Source organism: Bufo gargarizans, chromosome 10 (assembly GCF_014858855.1).
Source record: "Bufo gargarizans isolate SCDJY-AF-19 chromosome 10, ASM1485885v1, whole genome shotgun sequence".
Taxonomy (NCBI): Eukaryota; Metazoa; Chordata; class Amphibia; order Anura; family Bufonidae; genus Bufo; species Bufo gargarizans.
This window is the reverse complement of record NC_058089.1, coordinates 2,665,360-2,687,709: the sequence shown is the minus strand read 5'-3', so window position 1 is coordinate 2,687,709 and position 22,350 is coordinate 2,665,360. Positions and strand designations below refer to the sequence as shown.

Sequence of the window (22,350 nt, the reverse complement as noted above, 5' to 3'; positions counted from 1 at the left end):
ACGTGTATGAGAGACTTTCGCGCGTGCACAAGTAGAACAAGTAGACACGAAATCCATTACATCCTGACGCAACCTTGGCCACCAAAAACGACGAGACAATAGCTCCAAGGTTGCTTTACTACCCGGGTGCCCAGCAAGTGCCGAATTATGATGTTCCTTTAATAATTCAAGACGCAGGTTCAACGGTACAAACAATTTCTCTGAGGGGCAAGAGGCCGGGGCGTCCCCCTGGGCCTCTAACACCTTTCCCTCTAGAACAGAGTGTACCGCCGAGACAACCACTCCTCTTTGTAAAATAGGTACCGGATCACTAACATTACCCCCTCCAGGGAAACTACGAGATAATGCGTCTGCCTTGGTATTTTTTGCCCCAGGACGATAGGTGATTACAAAGTTAAATCTGGTAAAGAATAGCGACCACCTAGCTTGTCTAGGGGTGAGACACTTAGCCGATTCTAGGTACAGAAGGTTTTTGTGATCCGTAATCACCGGGACGGGGTGGATTGCTCCCTCTAAGAAGTGACGCCACTCTTCAAACGCCAGTTTAATCGCCAACATTCCCTATTTCCAATATCATAGTTCTTTTCTGCTGTAGATAACTTTTTGGAAAAGAAAGCGCAAGGACGCCATTTGCCAGGAGACGGACCCTGAGACAATACAGCCCCCACTCCCACCTCTGACGCATCTACTTCAACAATAAAAGGCTGGGAGACATCAGGTTGGACTAGTACAGGTGCCGAGGTAAATCTCTCTTTTAGAGAGGAAAATGCAGTTTTAGCGGCGTCAGACCATTTAGAAAAATCTGTCCCCTTCCTAGTCCTGTCAGTAAGGGGTTTAACGATCACTGAATAATTTTTAATAAACTTTCTATAGAAATTTGCGAAACCCAAAAACCGTTGTAGAGCTTTAAGGTTCTCAGGAAGATCCCAATCTAAAATTGCCTGGACCTTCCCAGGATCCATACAGAAACCTGAAGCAGATAATAGATATCCCAGGAACTGTATTTCCTGAACGGCGAAGACACATTTTTCAATTTTCGCATATAATTTATTCGTCCGTAGGACCTGCAGTACTTGCCTGACATGTACTTCATGTGTTTTCAGATCAGCCGAATAAATTAAGATATCATCTAGGTATATGACTACAAACCTGCCGATGAGATGACTAAAAATATCATTAACGAAATGTTGAAAGACGGCAGGAGCATTGGTCAGGCCGAAAGGCATAACTAGATTTTCATAATGCCCCTCAGGGGTGTTAAAAGCTGTCTTCCACTCATCCCCTTCCTTGATACGAATCAGATTGTAGGCCCCCCTAAGATCGAGTTTGGAGAACCACCTAGCACCGGCAATCTGATTAAACAGGTCAGGAATGAGAGGAAGAGGGTATGGGTCTCGGATGGTTATCCGATTTAGCTCACGGAAATCTAGGCAAGGACGCAGGCCCCATCTTTCTTTTTAACAAAGAAAAACCCTGCAGCCACGGGTGAAGAAGAGGGTCTGATGTGTCCCTTAGCCAAGCTCTCGGAGATATAATCTTTCATGGCTTGTCTCTCGGGACCCGAAAGATTATATAACCTGGACTTGGGTAATTTTGCACCGGGAATCAGGTTAACCGGGCAATCATAAGGACGATGAGGTGGTAACTTCTGACAACCCTTTTCAGAAAAAACGTCCTCAAAGTCCGAAATAAATGTAGGTAGGGAAGCTATGGAGGCGATTAAGCAATTGTTATTTAAGCAATTCTCTCTGCAATGCTCACTCCACTCCAATATCTCCCTGGCCTGCCAATCCACCACAGGATTGTGCGCTACCAACCAGGGAAGACCCAATACCACCGGAGTGGGAAGCCCCTCCAGAACGTAACATGAAAGACACTCATTATGGTGGTCCCCTACCCGAAGGTGTAAGTTATGGACAATGTGAGTGAGGTTTCTCTGAGACAGAGGAGCAGAATCAATAGCGAATATGGGAATAGGTCTGTGCAGCGTACAGAGAGACAAACCCATAGTGCGGGCAAAATGGGCATCTATCAAATTTACCCCTGCTCCACTGTCTAGAAAGAAAGAAATAGACTCCGTCTTAACACCAAAAACAATAACCGCTGGCAACACAAATTGAGATGTTCGTATGGAGGAAACGTATACCCCCCAGCTGACATCCTCCACACAGCCTGGGGTTAGTAGTTTTCCGACGGTCTTTTGGTTTTTGGGAAAGAAGGACAGACATTAATGAAATGACCCTTCCCCCCACAGAAAAAACAAGCCCCCCACCTACGGCGAACCTCAGGAGGACGGACCTGACGAGAAGTTCCTCCTAGCTGCATAGGCTCATCCAAGTCAGTACAGACTAACTGCTGCTTGGGAGAGGTTACCAATTGCTCAGGAATTTTCGATCTCTCCCTAAGACGTCTATCTATTCTGATAGAGAGGGACATAACAGCATCAAGGGAAAGGGGGGTCTCATACAGCGCCAGCGCATCCTTAACCCTTTCAGATAACCCAGAGCAGAACTGACTCCTGAGAGCCGGGTCGTTCCACTGAGTATCCGTAGCCCACCTACGGAACTCTGAGCAATATTCCTCTGCTGGCCGATCTCCCTGTAGGAGTCTCCGTAACTTCGACTCAGCCAGGGCGACTCGGTCAGGGTCATCATATATGAGACCCAAAGCCCCAAAAAATCCCTCCACTGACCGGAGAGCCTGGGAACCAGGGGGTAACGAGAATGCCCAGGATTGCGGGTCCCCCTGAAGCAGGGAAATAACAATCCCCACCCGCTGTTCTTCATTACCTGAGGAGTAAGGGCGCAGCTTAAAATATAATTTGCAGGCCTCACGGAACGTCACAAATTTGTCCCTTCCCCCAGAAAATCTGTCAGGAAGAACAACCTTGGGTTCTGTAACAACCTGGTTACCCATAGCAACCGCTGGGCTTGCGGTCTGCTGCATTTGCTGCTGTTGTTGGAGGACAGACGCCTTCAATCCTGCCACCTCCAAAGACAGGCCTTGAAGCTGTTTTGCCAAAGCAGCAATAGGATCCATATTGGATTCTAAGTAGAGAGAATTTTTTTTTTATTTTTTTTATTTTTTTTCTCCCAAAAAATAAGGGCCAGTTATAATATCACGATCGGCGTGACTATCACATACGTGACACAGAGGGAAGGAAAGAGGAAGGCCCTGCCCAAGTGAGAGGGAAGGTGGTGACCCCTGACTCACCTTGCGGCTGGCACCTGGCTGCCCTGACGTCCCTAGACGGGTTCCTCACCCGTACGCCGATCACGTGCCTAAAACCCTGGCTTTCCCTAAGATGAGCCCTAGATAGTGAACAGGGCGGTGGGAACACTAGTCCGCACCACTAGCTCTAAAGAAAAACACCAAGGGGAGGACAGACAATACAGACTAAACATATAATCCCAGGTGGGCGACAACAGGAGACAACAAAAAGCCCAACAGGGATCCGGAGGGAAGCACTCTGGAACAACAACCAGGATTCACAGCTCCAGTGGGTCAGTATAGATGTCCAGGCAGGAAGCTCTATAACTGGCAACAAGAGAAGTGTGAGAGGAGAATATAAGGAGGTTGGGAGTGGCAGACAAGAAACAGCTGAGGAGGAGAAGCTACGGATCCCTGAGTGAGACAAAAAGGATAGCAAGGCAAACACAGAAAACAAACACTAAGAAACACCGTGATCTTTAGACATAGAGCGCGCAGCCACCCGCTGCGACTTCCTGACCCCGGGTATAACGGAGTCAGACGTGGCTCTTGACACCCTCGTGACAATAGCAGAGCTGAGCCGCTCACGGTGAGAGGGATATAGTTCGGGTATATACACATACACATGTACAGCATTAGAGGCTGGATGTCGTGTCAGCAGAGATGCAGGGAGATAGACTTTAGCCTCATGGTTTAATCTTTGCACTGTGAATTCTTATCAAGCCCTGGAGATGGATCGTAGAATCTGTCCCCTGTGATTACAGGGCATTGTGTGTGTACTCCTGAGGACCACTGCAGCAAAGCCATGCATACAAGCTTGACAGGGTGATAAGTGGCTGCCAGGGTGCCGCTTGTCTCATGAGGAGATTTTGCTTGTCGCCCTTGGACAGAGACTGGACTGGCCACCACTGCATCACCAATGTTCCTGTGCTGACCCAGAATGACCTAATCATTATACCCTCTTCAGGCCTGGCATTTCAGTTGGGATTAACGGGGTCCTCTCACTTTAGCAAGTGGCATTTATCATGTAGAGAAAGTTAATACAAGGATCTTCCTAATGTATTGCGATTCTCCATATTGCTTCCTTTGCTGGATGGATTTATTTTTCCATCACATTATACACTACTCGTTTCCATGGTTACAGACCACCCTGCAATCCATCAGTGGTGGTCGTGCTTGAACAATATAGGAAAAAACTTCAACCTTTCTGGTGGCCGGGACCATGGGAGGTCACATAGACTAGTGCTTTTTCCTTTAAGGAGGCAATATGGAAAATCACAATACATTAGGAAGTGCCTTGTATTACCTTTACTACATGATAAAGGCCGCTTATGGAAGTGAGAGGACCCCTTTAAGGGAAGTATAATTCCATATTTTCCCCTATCTGCTACATCGATAGTTACTTTGATTATCCTCTCCTGCTGTTATTCCCATTTTCCTTATACAGCCATATTAGTACTATCAGTAGTTAACTGGTCTGCGGTATACTTTAAAAGGGGCTTATTAGCTTCAGTATTGTGGACATTGGGTGTGTGGTGCAGATGCATTATATTTGGTCCCAAATTTGTGGGAATTGTCATTCTTTTCGGCCATGAGAATTACCATTATCATATGGGCATTATCACAATAGTTTATTCTGATTCGCACACATCGTATCGCCTCCATTTTTGTATTGTTTGATTTGTGTTTTTTTTTTGGGTTATACCGTATGTGGTCCCCTGATGAACTGACCCCAGAGAACGGTTCAGAGAAACGCGTCGGGACAAAGTTGGCATTCCTGGGACATATGGTATGTGCTTACTTTTTCCACTGGTGATCATATTTGAACGCCACTGGTTTATTTGGGAGCATATATGTATTATCTATGTTGTGACTTTATTATTTTCTGATACATGCATTGACTTATGACATTACTATTGGACTGTAGTCTTCTCGGCTGGCGGTATCTATCCCTTGTCAGGGGCATATAGGGCCTGTCAGGCGGTTTGTGACACGGGATCGCCTCTATCGGGGCGGCCATTGCATTTTTGCTAGGCAGGGCTTGTAGTTTGATAGGGCAAGTGTTAGGCCTCATGCACACGACTGTTGTGTGCATCCGTGGCCGTTGTGCCGTTTTCCATTTTTTCCAATGGGTCCGTGTAAAAATCGGAAAATGCACCGTTTGGCAGCCGCATCCGTGATCCGTTTTTCCTGGCCGTGAAAAAAATATGACCTGTCCTATTTTTTTCACGGCCAACGGTTCATGGACCCATTCAAGTCAATGGGTCAGTGAAAAAACACGGATGCACACAAGATTGTCATCTGTGTCCGTGATCCGTGTCCGTGATCTGTGTCCGTTTTTTCCTATCATTTCAATGGCAAACTTGACTTAGATTTTTTTTTTTTCATTTTTCATGTCCGTGGATCCTCCAAAAATCAAGGAAGACCCACGGACGAAAAAACTGTCACGGATCACGGACCTACGGACCACGTTTTTGCGGACCTTAAAAAAAAAACGGTCGTGTGCATGAGGCCTTAGGGTGAGATATTTATCCTTTCCTGTCCAGCCTTATTGCCAATGGCTTTTTATGGGCACAATCTGGTTTTAATGATCACCAGTAAAGGTACTCAGCGATTATATTGCATTACACCAGTGACTACCTGACATCTGATGTCTATATCTATCAGAACTGTGGGAAATTTGTGCAGCATTTTTGCAAAAGGAGAGAGAGAGGAAACAAGGACACTATGAAAATAACAGGGAAATGTGTTCCCAAAATGGATTGCTGGAAGGAGGAGGAAGGACGCTGTGCAGATAAGGGAGAGTTCATATCACCGTGATTTTCTCTACATCTGATCCGTCAGAAGAACAGAAAATAAAGAAAAAAATGGATCCTGTATTTTTCTGGTCTTCTCACGGATCAGAAGAACAGAAACATGATTGTGATGTGAACACTTCCTAGCAGGGAAATATTTTTTCCGGAGATGAATGGACAGATGGAAGGAAGGAAGGACTGTTATGTGGAAGAAGTACAGTAAAAACTTCACATGAAAAACTGGAGACCAGTAATTCATCTGCAGACTCTGGGTCAGTGTTAAAGGGGTCCTCTCACTTCAGTAAATAGCATTTATCATGTAGAGAAAGTGAATACAAGGCGCTTCCTAATGTATTGTGATTCTCCATATTGCCTCCTTTGCTGTCTGGATTCATTTCTCCATCATATTATACACTGCTCGTTACCATGGTTACGACCACCCTGAAATCCATCAGTGGTGGTAGCGCTTGCACACTATAGGGTATAAGCGCCAGCCTCTCTGGTGGCCGGGACCATGGGAGCGCACATAGGTTGGTACTTTTTCCTGTAAGCACGACCATGGCTGCTGGATTGCAGAGTGGTCGTAACCATGGAAACGAGACATGTATAATGTGATGTAAAAATGAATCAAGCCAGCAAAGGAGGCAACATGGAGAATCACAATGCATTAGTAAGGGCCTGGTATTAAATTTCTCTACATAATAAATGTTTTTTGCTGAAGTGAGACAACCCCTTTAAGGGCCCTTTACACAGGCCGAGAATCCCAAAAATAATCGCTACCGAGCATTCCTGGGGGGGTGAATGTGCGCTGATTACCCGATGAAGGACTGAAATGCTCGTTCGTTGGGTAATTAAAATGTTTGTGTGCACAGAAAAATGTTTGTTCACCGGCAGCAGATCGTGGTGTGCAAACAAGTCAGTATAGGGAAGAGAGATGGCATTAGTGATCGCGCCTCCCCATACTGTGGAGGAGATCGCTGTAGGTAAATGTGCCTCATCCACTGATGAGCAGGAGATTGTCAGGAAGGAATTCCTCTGTATGGAGACGAGTAATGGCATTAGTGATCACTGCTCCCCATACTGTGGAGGGGATCACTGCATGTAAATGTGTCTCCTCCACTGATGAGCAGGTGATTGTCAGAAGGAACACTTTCATGTAAATGGACCTTTGGTGTAGGCCTGACATTCCCTGACATACTATCATAGTCATCCATCGAGGGGGAGCAGCAGCACAGTCATCTATGAAGAAGGCATGGCTGTGGAGCAAGTTCAATTACTATTATGGGTGCACTAGGCCCTGCCAAACTTTGTAGCAATGTTTTCTGCTTGGCACGTGTGCCTGGGCTCCTGGTAGATCAGACAACTCAAGCTCTGCAAAAAGTTGACCCGTTACTGACAAAGGGTGATAACTGTTAGAACCTCCCCATAGCCATAGGAGGATGGAGGTAAAGCTTTCCCTGTCACAGAAATAATTCAGCCCGAAGGTCTCTGTTATCAGTTGTGTCCTATACGGCGCACGTCACATTCTACAAGAAAACCGAGACTGTAAAAATGTTTGTAAAGTTTATACAAGTCCTATTCCAGGGTTTTATCAGTCTGACACACAATGTCCTTGGTAAGTTATCAGTTGTAGATTGTCTCTTGGTGCTGAAGTCCAGCAGATTATTCAGGAGATACCAGAAAGGATTGGACCTTGGAGAGGACCTGAAAGCAACATGTAGGCCAAGGATTTGCACTATCTGAAGTGAGAGACTGATAATTCACCTTGTGAGAGCGAAGTAGACAGTGCAGGTATTTTTTATTTGTCTTAAGGTCCCTTTACATGGACGATGAAACGTCTGAACAATTGCCTGCTCACTGGTGGAGGAGACACATTTACATGCAGTGATCTCCTCCACAGTATGGGGAGCAGTGATCACTAATGTCATCGCTCGTTTCCATAAAGAAGCGTTCCTTCCTGACAATCGCCTGCTCGTCAGTGGAGGAGACACATTTACATGCAGCGATCTCCTCCACAGTATGGGGAGCAGTGATCACTAATGCCATCGCTCGTCCCCATACAGAAGCGTTCCTTCTGCAGTATTTACATGCAGCGATCTCCTCCACAGTATGGGGAGCAGTGATCACTAATGCCATCGCTCGTCCCCATACAGAAGCGCTCCTTCTGCAGTATTTACATGCAGCGATCTCCTCCACAGTATGGGGAGCAGTGATCACTAATGCCATCGCTCGTCCCCATACAGAAGCGCTCCTTCTGCAGTATTTACATGCAGCGATCTCCTCCACAGTATGGGGAGCAGTGATCACATACAGAAGCGTTCCTTCTGCAGTATTTACTTACATGCAGCGATCTCCTCCACAGTATAGGGAGCAGTGATCACATACAGAAGCGTTCCTTCTGCAGTATTTACTTACATGCAGCGATCTCCTCCACAGTATAGGGAGCAGTGATCACATACAGAAGCGTTCCTTCTGCAGTATTTACATGCTCCTCCACAATATGACTTGCAGTTTGCCGGCAGCAGATACTGTTTGCACAGAACAATCTGCTGCGGGCAAACAATACTTTTTGTGAACTCACAAATGATCTGTTACCAGATGAATGAGTGATTTTGCTTCTTCATTAGGTAATCGGCGGTACATTTACACCGCCAGATAATCTCTAATGGGTGTTTTAATGAATTTTCATTGGCGATTATCTGTGGGACTCTCTGCCCCTGGAAAAAAGAAGCAGCGTGGCCTGTTGCATCAAAAACCTCAAGATGAATATGCAGCTTTGTACTGAAGTGAACACCCATTGGTTAGAAAAAAAAACGCACCAAAAATTCCACACTGATTTTTTAAGCGTGTTGTTCAAAAATCCTTTGTGTGAAGTGGCCCTTAGACTCAACAAAGCGGAACAATGTGTGAACAAGGCCAATGCGGAAAATGGGATTTATTGTTAAACAGGATCTGTCAGCTGTTATGTCATGTCATTGTTAGTACGGGCATTTCAATAAAAAATCTGCCATTCCTCTGTTATTCCTCCTGGTAACGTTGGATAATATGCCAACTGGACATTATTGCTTCCCTTGTCAATGGAAAGTGACAAAACTGTGTAAGAAGTCAACATCCGTTTGGGGAACAGTAAGAACAAGTTGTCAATTTCTTCATAAATTTTTCAGGAGAAACAACAAAGGAACGAGACAATACAATGGTTTGTAAAAAAATAAAATAAAAAAATGCTCCTGAATTGCAATTTTACAAAAAACTACTGGTCGTCTTTATCGTTTAGCCACATTTATGTTTATAGAATTTCTGATGTATTTAACTATCACTTTATGGATATAAATCTAAAGATTCAGACTCCGCCCCGTTTCTGGCACGCTCTATAATACTAATTGAGTAAATAAATGCTACTTTAGTAAGTAAATTGTGCAGATGGTGGTGCAACTGTTAGGCCCCTTGCAGACGAGCGCGTCCAGATTAGGTCCGGATGCGCTCAGTGAAAACTGTGCGATTTCGCAAGCAAGTCCATTCAGTTTTGTTAGCGATCGCGTTCAGTTCTTATTGTGTGGGTGCAATGCGATTTAATGCGTTTTGCATGCATGTGATAAAAAACTGTTTACAAACATCTCCTACCAACCATCCGTGAAAAACACATCGCATCCGCACTTGCTTGCAGATGCAATTTTCACGCAGCTCCATTCACATCTATGGGGTCAGCATTGCGTGAAAATCGAAGAATATAGAACATGCTGCGATTTTCACACAATGCACAAATGATGCGTGAAAACCAACGCACATGTACACATCCCCATTGAAATGAATGGGTCTGGATTCCGTGCAAGCGCAATGCATCACGCATTGCACCCGCGGCCGAATACTTGCTCGTGTGAAAGGGGCCTTAGGGATCTTTCACACGAGCGGATGCCGGGCAGGTAATCCCCCGCCAAGCCCCGCTCCGGACAGCAGAGACACGGAGCAGTATCATGATTGATAGCGCTCAGTGCCTCTCTGTGATCTTTTTACTACAAAATCAGTAAACGTAGGTGACGACTTTATCTCACTGTCATTTTATAGTAAAAAGGTCACAGAGAGGCACCGAGCGTTATCAGTCATGTTACTGCTCCGGTCTCTGCTGTCCGGAGCTGGGCTTGGCGGGGGATTACCTGCATGGCATCTGCTCGTGTAATAGAGCCCTTAGTTGCGCTGCTATCTGCGACTTCCCCCGCTCATGCCAGGTCTAAAAAAGTGGCGTGACGTGGGCAGAGAAGGGGACCGGCCGATAGGCCCGTCTCATTTACCATTTTCTGCGCTTGTTTCCAGCATAAAATGGTCTTGATGTAAGACAGCTCGGAAGCTGGCTGACATTTGGAACTGGCTCTGGATGCGCCAAAGTTATAGAGAGGCCGGCACCTCTTCATATCTTCAGAGGATCCTCCACCAACACTGGGGCTTATTAAGACCGCCATCTAAAACGCTGTCTTAATAAATGTGCCCCTGAGTGTCTTAGGGCAGACGATATTCAACTTGAAAAACACAAAACCTACAGACAGGTTTGCTGAAGTGTATTGTGAATATAATCGATATAAATGAAATAAGAATGCCAGTAAAATAACTAAAATGTAAAAAGACAGAGAACTGCGTTGGTTAGGGAAGGACAACTTCTTCAAACCACGAGCAGACAGCACATGACTAGATGCCTGTGGGCTATAACCGCAGCGTCACACTGAGGAACATCCTGGTTTCATAAGCATAAAGCAGTGTTTCTGACAACAACCATTGGTTAGCTAAAGCCTATGTTATATATAGTATTTAACTATTAACTATTTAACTGATCCTGAGTTACATCCTGCATTATACTCCAGAGCTGCACTCACTATTCTGCTGGTGCAGTCACTGTGTACATACATTACTTATCCTGTACTGATCCTGAGTTACATCCTGTATTATACTCCAGAGCTGCACTCACTATTCTGCTGGTGCAGTCACTGTGTACATACATTACTTATCCTGTACTGATCCTGAGTTACATCCTGTATTATACTCCAGAGCTGCACTCACTATTCTGCTGGTGCAGTCACTGTGTACATACATTACTTATCCTGTACTGATCCTGAGTTACATCCTGTATTATACTCCAGAGCTGCACTCACTATTCTGCTGGTGCAGTCACTGTGTACATACATTACTTATCCTGTACTGATCCTGATTTATATCCTGTATTATACTCCAGAGCTGCACTCACTATTCTGCTGGTGCAGTCACTGTGTACATACATTACTTATCCTGTACTGATCCTGAGTTACATCCTGTATTATACTCCAGAGCTGCACTCACTATTCTGCTGGTGCAGTCACTGTGTTGATCCTGAGTTACATCCTGTATTATACTCCAGAGCTGCACTCACTGTTCTGCTGGTGCAGTCACTGTGTACATACATTACTTATCCTGTACTGATCCTGAGTTACATCCTGTATTATACTCCAGAGCTGCACTCACTATTCTGCTGGTGCAGTCACCGTGTACATACATTACTTATCCTGTACTGATCCTGAGTTACATCCTGTATTATACTCCAGAGCTGCACTCACTATTCTGCTAGTGCAGTCACTGTGTACATACATTACTTATCCTGTACTGATCCTGAGTTACATCCTGTATTATACTCCAGAGCTGCACTCACTATTCTGCTGGTGCAGTCACTGTGTACATACATTACTTATCCTGTACTGATCCTGAGTTACATCCTGTATTATACTCCAGAGCTGCACTCGCTATTCTGCTGGTGCAGTCACTGTGTACATACATTACTTATCCTGTACTGATCCTGAGTTACATCCTGTATTATACTCCAGAGCTGCACTCACTGTTCTGCTGGTGCAGTCACTGTGTACATACATTACTTATCCTGTACTGATCCTGAGTTACATCCTGTATTATACTCCAGAGCTGCACTCACTATTCTGCTGGTGCAGTCACTGTGTACATACATTACTTATCCTGTACTGATCCTGAGTCACATCCTGTATTATACTCCAGAGCTGCACTCACTATTCTGCTGGTGCAGTCACTGTGTACATACATTACATTACTTATCCTGTATTGGCAAAAAAAATCCTATGCATTTAGGTGCATGTCTGTCCACAAACCTGCTGTTTCCAATGACAACCAGCTGAACTATGCATAAAGCTCTACATTCACATATAGGCATGCCGATGCACAGAAGACATATGTTCTTGCAAAATGTGATGCTCCAACCGCAGTGTGAACCGAGACTAAAATGTTACTGCTGGTTGTCAGGACCTGTTGGGAGACGTTTTGCAATGACTGGAGAGCAGCTGAATAGGAGACACTGATCTGAGACGTGACGGGCGCGCACAGGCAGCAAGGACTAATATTGGTGCAGGTGTCTTCTGTACAGAATTGTGGACTGTATCGGCGCTGTGTTCTGCCGCAGGAGGACTGCTAAAGAACGAGCATTTTTACTTTACTTTGTCTCACATTTCCTGTGCAGATTCAGTGTCTGCAGGCAGTCCGCATGCAAGGAATGCAACCAAAACGATGAAGGTGAGAACATACAGAGTGACAGGGGCACTAATTAGCATGTGAGGACGACGCCTTGATGTGATCAGCGGGGCTCCCCCGGCCTCACATACATGTAATTCTTATCTCGTTAACTGTTCGTTTCCTAAAACTTTAAAAGGTAATTGCACAAAATGAAATAAAAATGTTCCCATGTAAATCTTCTTTAGAGAATCTACGTGCACTGCACAGCATGGTCTAAATATTTCAGGTAGTTGCCAAGCAACTGGCACCTCACCCAGCGGGTGACACCACTGGGTCTCCAGTAGCATCATTCCTCACTATACTCGGGAAAGCAATGGTGTACAATGAAGAGAGGGGGCAAACATCGAAACAAATAGCTCATTATGGGGCCGGGTTTTGCCCTCCTGGGCGCAGGCCTGATGATGGTGCCCACCCCACACCCTTTGCATGACCCCAAGTTCAGTGAAGAGATACACATATAATAATGCTGCACACACACCTGGCAGTATCAGTGCGGCTTTACGAAGCATCACTGCATCCGAGAAGACGTCACCGCATGAGAGTTACTGCTGCACCCAGTGCAACATTCTCGCAGGTTTCTCCATTCTGTAATACGTCCCATTGAATCAAAACGCTGAGGCAGAACCTTAATAACGGACAGAGCGATCTGCAGGTGAAATACAATCCTGCAGTAATGGAAGGGGAGGCATTTAAAAGGGTTGATTTACTGAAAACATAACTTTTTTACTTACGCAACGTAGAAGGAATTGTGATCTGATCTGCAGAGCGAAGGCCAGAGAGAAAAAACACTGTGCAGAAGGGTTTTCACTTTCTTATGTACATGGGACTGCATGTTGGAGGTGGCTGGGGCACTGTGATGTTATTTACATAGGCCTATATGTTTAAGGCAGCTGTGGGAGGGAGTGATATTTACATGGGACTGAATGTCGAGGGGTAATGTTATTTACATGGGACTGCATGTTGGAGGTGGCTGGGGACTTTATTTACATGGGACTGTATGTTGAAGGTCTCTGGCGGAGTGATGTTATTTACATGGGACAGAATATTAAGGGGTTGATGGTGGCTGGGGAGGGGTGATGTTCTTTACATGGGACTGTATGTTGAAGGCAGTCGGGGAGGAGGTGATGTTATTTACATAGGACTGTATTTTGGAGGGGGCTGTAGATAGAGAGGGATGCTATTTACATGGGACTGTATATTGGAGGGGGCTGGAGAGATAATGTGATGGAATTTGCATGGGACTCTATGGCGGAGGGAGGGAAATATTATTTACATGGGACTGTATGGTGGAGGGGCTAAGGAATTATAATTTCTGAGGAATATAAATACTGGAGGCACTTCAGGGCGAGCATTATAACAGTAGCTGACAATATAAATACTGGGGGCACTGTAGGGGCAATATAACAGTAGGGGGCGATATAAATACTGGGGGCACTGTAGGGGCATTATAACAGTAGCTGACAATATAAATACTGGGGGCACTGTAGGGGCAATATAACAGTAGGGGGCGATATAAATACTGGGGCACTGTAGGGGCATTATAACAGTAGGGGGCGATATAAATACTGGGGCACTTCAGGGTGGGCATTATAAATACTGGGGGCATTTTAAATCCAGGTGACATTAGGTGTTCTTATTACTACTGGGGGCTCTATAGGAGGGACCTATAGATCCACATTATTTCTACTAAGAGCACTATGGGGGCCTTATTACTACTGGGGGGTCTGTAAAGAGCTTTAGTACCACTGAGGGAACAATAGGGGGGCCTTATTACTACTGGAGGCTCTGTAAGGACATTATTAATACTGGGGGGCACTCTTGGGGAGCACCATCACGGTTGGGGGCTCTGTAGGGGGCTGTATTACTAATGAGAGCATTCTAGAAGGAAATTACTATTGGTGGGACTATGAGGAGAACTGTTACTATGAGGGGCACACATTTTTCTTCAGGATAGTATTTGGGGGTACAGAAAAGTGAGGAAGCTAAGATGTCCGTGTGTCACACTCTGCAGAGATGAGGGGCGGCTGAGAGTAGATGATGACAGAAGGTCTACATCGGAGGAGACGTCACCTGGAGGCCCTGGAGGTGACAGGTAGGTGCTGCTGTATAGTGAGTACAGGAAAATGTCTTCAGTGCTGGTGTTTGTGGGGGAGGGGGGGAGGTTGGAAGACTTAGAGAATTGGGCCATATGCATTGGGGCTTGGGCTACCGATCTTTTGAGACCCTAGCAACTCCCCTGCTGCAACTTAAAGGGAACCTGTCAGCAACGTTACGCTGCCCACACTAACGGCAGAATAAAGTACAGACAGGTGAGCTGATTTCAGCGGTCTGCCGTTTATAGGTTAAAAGTAAGTGGTTGCTGAGAACCGACATCACAATGATTGCAGACTGGGCCTGGAGAAGAGTCCCGGCCTCCTGAGAAGAGTCCTGGTTACTCCTGATCTCCTGCTGATGACTGAGCGGCTTCTGCCTAGTTTTCTCCCTCTCTCTAGGAGAGATCTGCCAATCATCAGCAGAGGGAGAGCAGGAGATTATAATAACCAGGACTCTTCTCAGGTGGATGGGACTCAGCAACCACTTACTTTTAACTGATGAATGACACGCCGCTGACATCAGCATTTCTGTCACTATTTCATACTGCCCTCAGTATGGTCAGCATAACGTTGATGACAGGCTCCCTTTAAAGGGGTTGTCCCACGAAAATATTCTACAGTTTTCAAACCAGCACCTGGATCTAAATATAATTAAAAATGTATTATAGCTGCTGAGTTATTCAATGAAATCTATCTGTATAGCGCACATGCTCCGCTCTAGCCTTCAACTGCCACTAGCTGCAGCAGACAAGGCACACCCTCTGAGAAAGGACACACCCCCGAGAAAGGACACGCCCTCTGAGAATGGACACACGCCCCCGAGCTGCCAGCTTGAAATAAATCTGGCTAAACGATTGGAGTAATGAATGGGGAGATCTCTGGAGCCATGTGAGGTACAGGGATGGCTGTAGCTTTGTTAGAAAGAGGTTGTCATGTAGTGGACGATGCCTGATATCCTACATTACTCATAGGATAATCCCTTTAAAATCAGTTCTATTCATTTGAAAGGGGCAGCAAGCACATCGATTTCTGCAAGTGCCATTCAGGTAAATTGAACTGATTTTCAGTATCAGAAAGATCTTCAACAAAATCCACAGCGTGTGAAGGCGCCTTACGGCCTCTTTCACGCGTGCGTGACGGATTAGGTGCGGATGTGTTCAGTGAAACTCGCACCAGTTTGCAAGTTCAGTCAGTTTTGTCTGCGATTGCGTTCAGTTGTTCATTTTTTTTCCGACCAGGTGCGATGCGTTTTGATGCGCTTTTCACGCACGTGATAAAAAACTGAATGTTTACAAACAACATCCCCTAGCAACCATCAGTGAAAAACGCACTGTAGCCGCACTTGCTGCCGGATGTGATGCGTTTTTCACTGGAGCCCCATTCACTTCTATGGGGCCAGGGATGCGTGAAAAAAGCTGAATATAGAACATGCTGCATTTTTTACACAACCGAGAAATGATGAATGGAAAAAAAAAACTCATGTACACAGACCCATTGAAATGAATGGGTCAAGATTCAGTGCGGATGCTATGCGTTCACATCACGCATTGCACCCATGCGGAAAACTCGCTCATGTGAAAGAGGCCTAAAGACGCTGCAGTGCTTCATTGTTTGAACTGGCACAGTGGCGGAACCTGGAACTGCAGCTTGTCCCATTCAGCTGACTGGGACAAGCTGCAAGAGCTGCGGCCCCTTCATCGTGCTGACTGCGGCCCCTTCATCGTGCTGACTGCGGCCCCTTCATTGTGCTGACTGCGGCCCCTTCATTGTGCTGACTGCGGCCCCTTCATCGTGCTGACTGCGGCCCCTTCATTGTGCTGACTGCGGCCCCTTCATCGTGCTGACTGGCAGTGGTTCCTAGGCTCTTACCTCCATCAATTATTCCTGATGGACTCTTAGGCCCCTTTCAGACGAGCGAGTTCCACACTCTGGACTTGCAGTGTGTGTGGCAGCTCCTGTCCTGACCTCCCAGCACTGACGGGGGCTCATAGCATTATATTGATTTATGATGCTATGTTAGAGTTCTGGAATGTATTGGATAACGCTGACATAATGCTGTTAGTGTTATCTAATACATTGCAGAACTGTAAGGCCTCATGCACATCCGTGCGGCGGCCGGGACGGATCAAGACCCATTCAACTTGAACGGGTCCGTGATCCGTCCGCACTGTAAAACAAATAGAGGCACGGACAGAAACACCACGGAAGCACTCCATAGTGCTTCCAATCCGTGCTTCTGTTCCACACCACACCGCATCTCCCAGATTGCGGGATGCAATAAGGCCACGGCCGTGTGCATGGGGCCTAGGAGTTAGGGTTAGGCTAACCCTAATATAATGCAATGCGCCCCTCGTCAGTGCTAGAAGTTCAGGACAGGAGCTGCTGCATAGTCGCACTGCGAGTCCGATGCGTGGAACTTGTTCAGCTGAAAGGGGTTCTCCAAGACAGGGAGTCCCTCTTCATATGTGCAGGCTGGGTGCAAAGGTTAAGCTCCCGTCTCCTCCACTTCTGATCCCTGCTGGAAGTGGCATCTACCACTGCTACCCAATCAGTGGCCCCAGTGGTGGTAGAGGTCACATGATATGCCCTCTAACATTACCACTGAGGCCATTAAATGGTGACATGTGTAGATGGCATGTCACACGTCTTGTCCGGCAGGGACTGGAAGCAGAGGAGAAGGGTCTCTGGCGCTGGAACCAGTGTCAGGGACTGGTGAGTTACCGCTGCTGCACATATAAGAAGGGGTCCTCTGAGACTGGGAACCCCTAAGAGCAGCACTATCATAACATTTAATCAGTTAGGGCTCACGCACACGGCCGTTCCGGATCCGCAAAACACGGATACCAGCCATGTGCGTTCCACATGTTGCAGAATGGAAGGAGCAGCCCCTATTAGAACAGTCCTATCCTGGTCTGTAATGTGGACAATAATAGGACATGTTCTATATTTTTGCAGACATAAGCACAACATGGAAGGCATCTGGAGTAATTTCCTTTTTTTTTTTTTTGCAGCCGCATTGAAGTGAATACGGGCTGCAAAAAAACGGAACGTACACGGAAAAAAATGTGTGCATGAGCCCTTATCCTATGCAGCCATTGATATGGATGATATTAGCAAGAACTGACACATTGTAGCAGCTGAATATGTGTATAAGTGGATATGAGACAAGACCATAACGTTTACATTATCCCGTCAATGGGGCGAAATCAGCGACATTATCAGGCCCTGTAGGTGCACGCTAGATCCGCACAGAAGTGCAAAGTTTAGTTAATGACGCAAAAAATAAATAAATAAAAATAGAATAGAATAGAAGTCCCAATATTTGTGCCTAGCTTAGACATTACAATGAAGCATTATATGAGCAATGTCTCGCTCTTTCTAGGGCTTGCACCGCAGTCCTCCCCTGCTGTAAACTGTCCCAGGTTTCACTGTTATAAATGTTCAATGCTGCCTTTCCTGAACCCTTCCCCCTGCAACACGGGCCCTTGCATCATCTCTTCCCACTAAATGCATTTCAGAGTTCTGATATCTTTAGTTTTTTCAATGAAAGAATTATCTATAGAAGTAGGAGAATGATTTGTGCCTTTTACCTGCCTTGTGTGTCTGCGTGTCAGGGCCTGGCTCCATGCAGATTCTTTGTGCTGGGAGGATAATATGTGCAGGCGGCTCTAGCACCCCCTCCGCTCCGCTCTCCTCCCCTCGTGTGACACACTCAGCCTGCTCACCAATGGCACCGGCCATAGCAAACACATCATCTACTCACTAACATGTGGATTGGTGCAAACGCCTCAAACCACCATCTGAGACCAGCATGTTACCATAACAATATGTAGACTTGTCCTGGGCGATCAGAGGGAGCATGCAGTGTGTGTGTCATCTATCCGTCCGTCTGTCTAATATCTATGCAACCACCTGCTCAATCACTGACACGTCTAGACAATGTCCTTGCTTAAAGGGGTCCTCTCACTTCAGCAGATACGAGGTGGCTGGGACGGAAGCTGCTGCGCATGTGTGTATATCCGCACTCCCGCGGTCCTGGCCACCAGAGATGCCGACTCTTTTTTTATAGTGTGCATGCATGACCGCCGCTGCTGGATTACAGGGTGGTCATAAACCCTGGAAATGGGCAGTGTATAAGACCCCAACCCATTCACACAACCGATTGTTTTGGGTTCACATCCGATCTGCATTTTTTGCGGATTGGATGCGGACCCATTCATTTCAATGGGGCCGCAAAAAATGCGGGCAACGCTCCGTGTGTTGTGTGCATCCGTATGTCTGTCTGTGCTGTCTGCATCCGTATGTCTGTCTGTGCTGTCTGCATCCGTCTGTCTGTGCTGTCTGCATCCGTATGTCTGTCTGTGCTGTCTGCATCCATATGTCTGTCTGTGCTGTCTGCATCCATATGTCTGTCTGTGCTGTCTGCATCCGTCTGTCTGTGCTGTCTGCATCCGTCTGTCTGTGCTGTCTGCATCCGTACGTCTGTCTGTGCTGTCTGCATCCGTAGGTCTGTGTGCTGTCTGCATCCGTCTGTCTGTCTGTGCTGTCTGCATCCGTAGGTCTGTCTGTGCTGTCTGCATCCGTCTGTCTGTGCTGTCTGCATCCGTCTGTCTGTCTGTGCTGTCTGCATCCGTCTGTCTGTCTGTGCTGTCTGCATCCGTCTGTCTGTCTGTGCTGTCTGCATCCGTAGGTCTGTGTGCTGTCTGCATCCGTCTGTCTGTCTGTGCTGTCTGCATCCGTCTGTCTGTCTGTGCTGTCTGCATCCGTCTGTCTGTCTGTGCTGTCTGCATCCGTTGTGCTGTCTGTGCTGTCTGCATCCGTCTGTCTGTGCTGTCTGCATCCGTATGTCTGTCTGTGCTGTCTGCATCCGTCTGTCTGTGCTGTCTGCATCCGTCTGTCTGTGCTGTCTGCATCCGTCTGTCTGTGCTGTCTGCATCCGTACGTCTGTCTGTGCTGTCTGCATCCGTCTGTCTGTGCTGTCTGCATCCGTCTGTCTGTGCTGTCTGCATCCATATGTCTGTCTGTGCTGTCTGCATCCGTAGGTCTGTGTGCTGTCTGCATCCGTCTGTCTGTCTGTGCTGTCTGCATCCGTAGGTCTGTCTGTGCTGTCTGCATCCGTCTGTCTGTGCTGTCTGCATCCGTCTGTGCTGTCTGCATCCGTCTGTCTGTCTGTGCTGTCTGCATCCGTCTGTCTGTCTGTGCTGTCTGCATCCGTCTGTCTGTCTGTGCTGTCTGCATCCGTTGTGCTGTCTGTGCTGTCTGCATCCGTCTGTCTGTGCTGTCTGCATCCGTAGGTCTGTGTGCTGTTTGCATCCGTCTGTCTGTCTGTGCTGTCTGCATCCGTCTGTCTGTGCTGTCTGCATCCGTAGGTCTGTCTGTGCTGTCTGCATCCGTAGGTCTGTCTGTGCTGTCTGCATCCGTCTGTCTGTGCTGTCTGCATCCGTAGGTCTGTGTGCTGTCTGCATCCGTCTGTCTGTCTGTGCTGTCTGCATCCGTCTGTCTGTCTGTGCTGTCTGCATCCGTCTGTCTGTCTGTGCTGTCTGCATCCGTTGTGCTGTCTGTGCTGTCTGCATCCGTCTGTCTGTCTGTGCTGTCTGCATCCGTTGTGCTGTCTGTGCTGTCTGCATCCGTTGTGCTGTCTGTGCTGTCTGCATCCGTTGTGCTGTCTGCATCCGTCTGTCTGTCTGTGCTGTCTGCATCCGTCTGTCTGTCTGTGCTGTCTGCATCCGTTGTGCTGTCTGTGCTGTCTGCATCCGTCTGTCTGTCTGTGCTGTCTGCATCCGTTGTGCTGTCTGCATCCGTAGGTCTGTCTGTGCTGTCTGCATCCGTCTGTCTGTCTGTGCTGTCTGCATCCATATGTCTGTCTGTGTTGTCTGCATCCGTAGGTCTGTCTGTGCTGTCTGCATCCGTAGGTCTGTCTGTGCTGTCTGCATCCGTAGGTCTGTCTGTGCTGTCTGCATCCGTAGGTCTGTCTGTGCTGTCTGCATCCGTTGTGCTGTCTGCATCCGTAGGTCTGTCTGTGCTGTCTGCATCCGTCTGTCTGTCTGTGCTGTCTGCATCCATATGTCTGTCTGTGTTGTCTGCATCCGTAGGTCTGTCTGTGCTGTCTGCATCCGTAGGTCTGTCTGTGCTGTCTGCAAAAAAGATAGAACACGTCCTATTCTTGTCCGTTTTGATGACAAGAAAAGGCATTGTTACAATGTACCAGCAAAAAAAATTAAAAATGCAACACGGACGTCATACATATTTCAGACTACAAAAAATGATACGGTTGTGTAAATGCACCCTATGGCCTCATGAACACGACCGTGCCATTTTTTTGCTGTCTGCAAAACGGGGATCCGCAATAAACGAAGCCGCCCGTGTGCCTTCTGCAATTTGTAGAAATGCCTATTCTTGTCCGCAAAACGGACATGAATAGGACATGCTATATTTTTTTTGCGGAGCCACGGAACGGTGCAACTGATGTGGACAGCACAAGAGTGCTGTCTGCATCTTTTGCGGCCCAATTGAAGTGAATGGGTCCGCACCCGAGCCGCAAAAAATGCGGCTCGGATGCGGACCATAAAAATGCGATGGAAATATGAATCCAGACAACAAAGAAGGCAATATGGAGAATCACAATACATTAGTAAGTGCTTGGTAGTAACTTTCTCTACATCATTAATGCCATTTGATGAAGTTAGAGGACCCCTTTAAAGATGATAAATACAGATACAGTAAAATTCCTATAGGTGCATACCTCCCAACTTTAGAAAAACCCAAGGGGGGACAATACCAGCAGCACTACAGCAAGCTGACGCCCTTTGTGCCCCCACATATAAATTGTGCCCCCTCACAATAGTTGCCCCTTACAATAATGTTGCCTCTTAGTATCCCCTGACATTAGTATTACCCCCTAGTGCTCCCTTACAGTATTTCTGCTCCCTTAGTGCCCCGTCACAATAGTGCTGCCCTCTTAGTGCCCCCTCACAATATTGCTGCCCCCATAGTGCCCCCTTTCAATAGTCTTTCCCCCACTTCGTGTTCTCCTTACAATATTGCTGCCCCCAGCACCCTCTCACTATAGTGCTGCCCCCCTTGGTGTGCCCTTACAACAGTGTTGCCCTTTTAGTGCATCTAAGAATGTCATGGCACGTTGCTGCTCAGATATCTAAATAGGCTTTGTGTGCTGTTGAGGAAGGGTTGAGACGTATGCATATATATATCCATACATGCATGCAAATACGTGCGTGCATGTGTGATATATATGCATGCACTGACTGCCACATCATAGGATGATGTGCACAGGTGTGCCCAGCATCTGCGCACGTCTGCCCCTAGTGGTCCACAGGGACTCATTGTGGCCCCTGTGGAAAATATGTGCCCCCAAATAAGTATATCTATATATATATATGTACAGTACAGACCAAAAGTTTGGAGACACCTTATCACTCAAAGAGTTTTCTTTATTTTCATGACTATGAAATTGTAGATTCACACTGAAGGCATCAAAACTATGAATTATCACATGTGGAATTATATACATAACAAAAAAGTGTGAAACAGCTGAAAATATGTCATATTCTAGGTTCTTCACAGTAGCCACCTTTTGCTTTGATTACTGCTTTGCACACTCTTGGCATTCTCTTGATGAGCTTCAAGAGGTAGTCACCTGAAATGGTCTTCCAACAGTCTTGAAGGAGTTCCCAGAGATGCTT

The 22,350-nt window shown here is 46.7% G+C and overlaps 1 protein-coding gene across 2 annotated transcripts in view; it reads right to left on the bottom strand.

The window, feature by feature from the left end:
• DHCR7 (7-dehydrocholesterol reductase) overlaps positions 1 to 18,330 on the bottom strand; it is a 43,091-nt gene extending 24,761 nt beyond the window's left edge. Inside the window, exon 1 of one of the 2 annotated variants that reach the window (XM_044269874.1) lies at positions 18,241 to 18,330. The gene's annotated coding sequence lies outside the window, so the exon portion shown is untranslated. The remainder of the gene's footprint in view (positions 1 to 18,240) is intronic. The other variant, XM_044269875.1, reaches the window with a different exon arrangement.
• Positions 18,331 to 22,350: the final 4,020 nt, after the last annotated feature.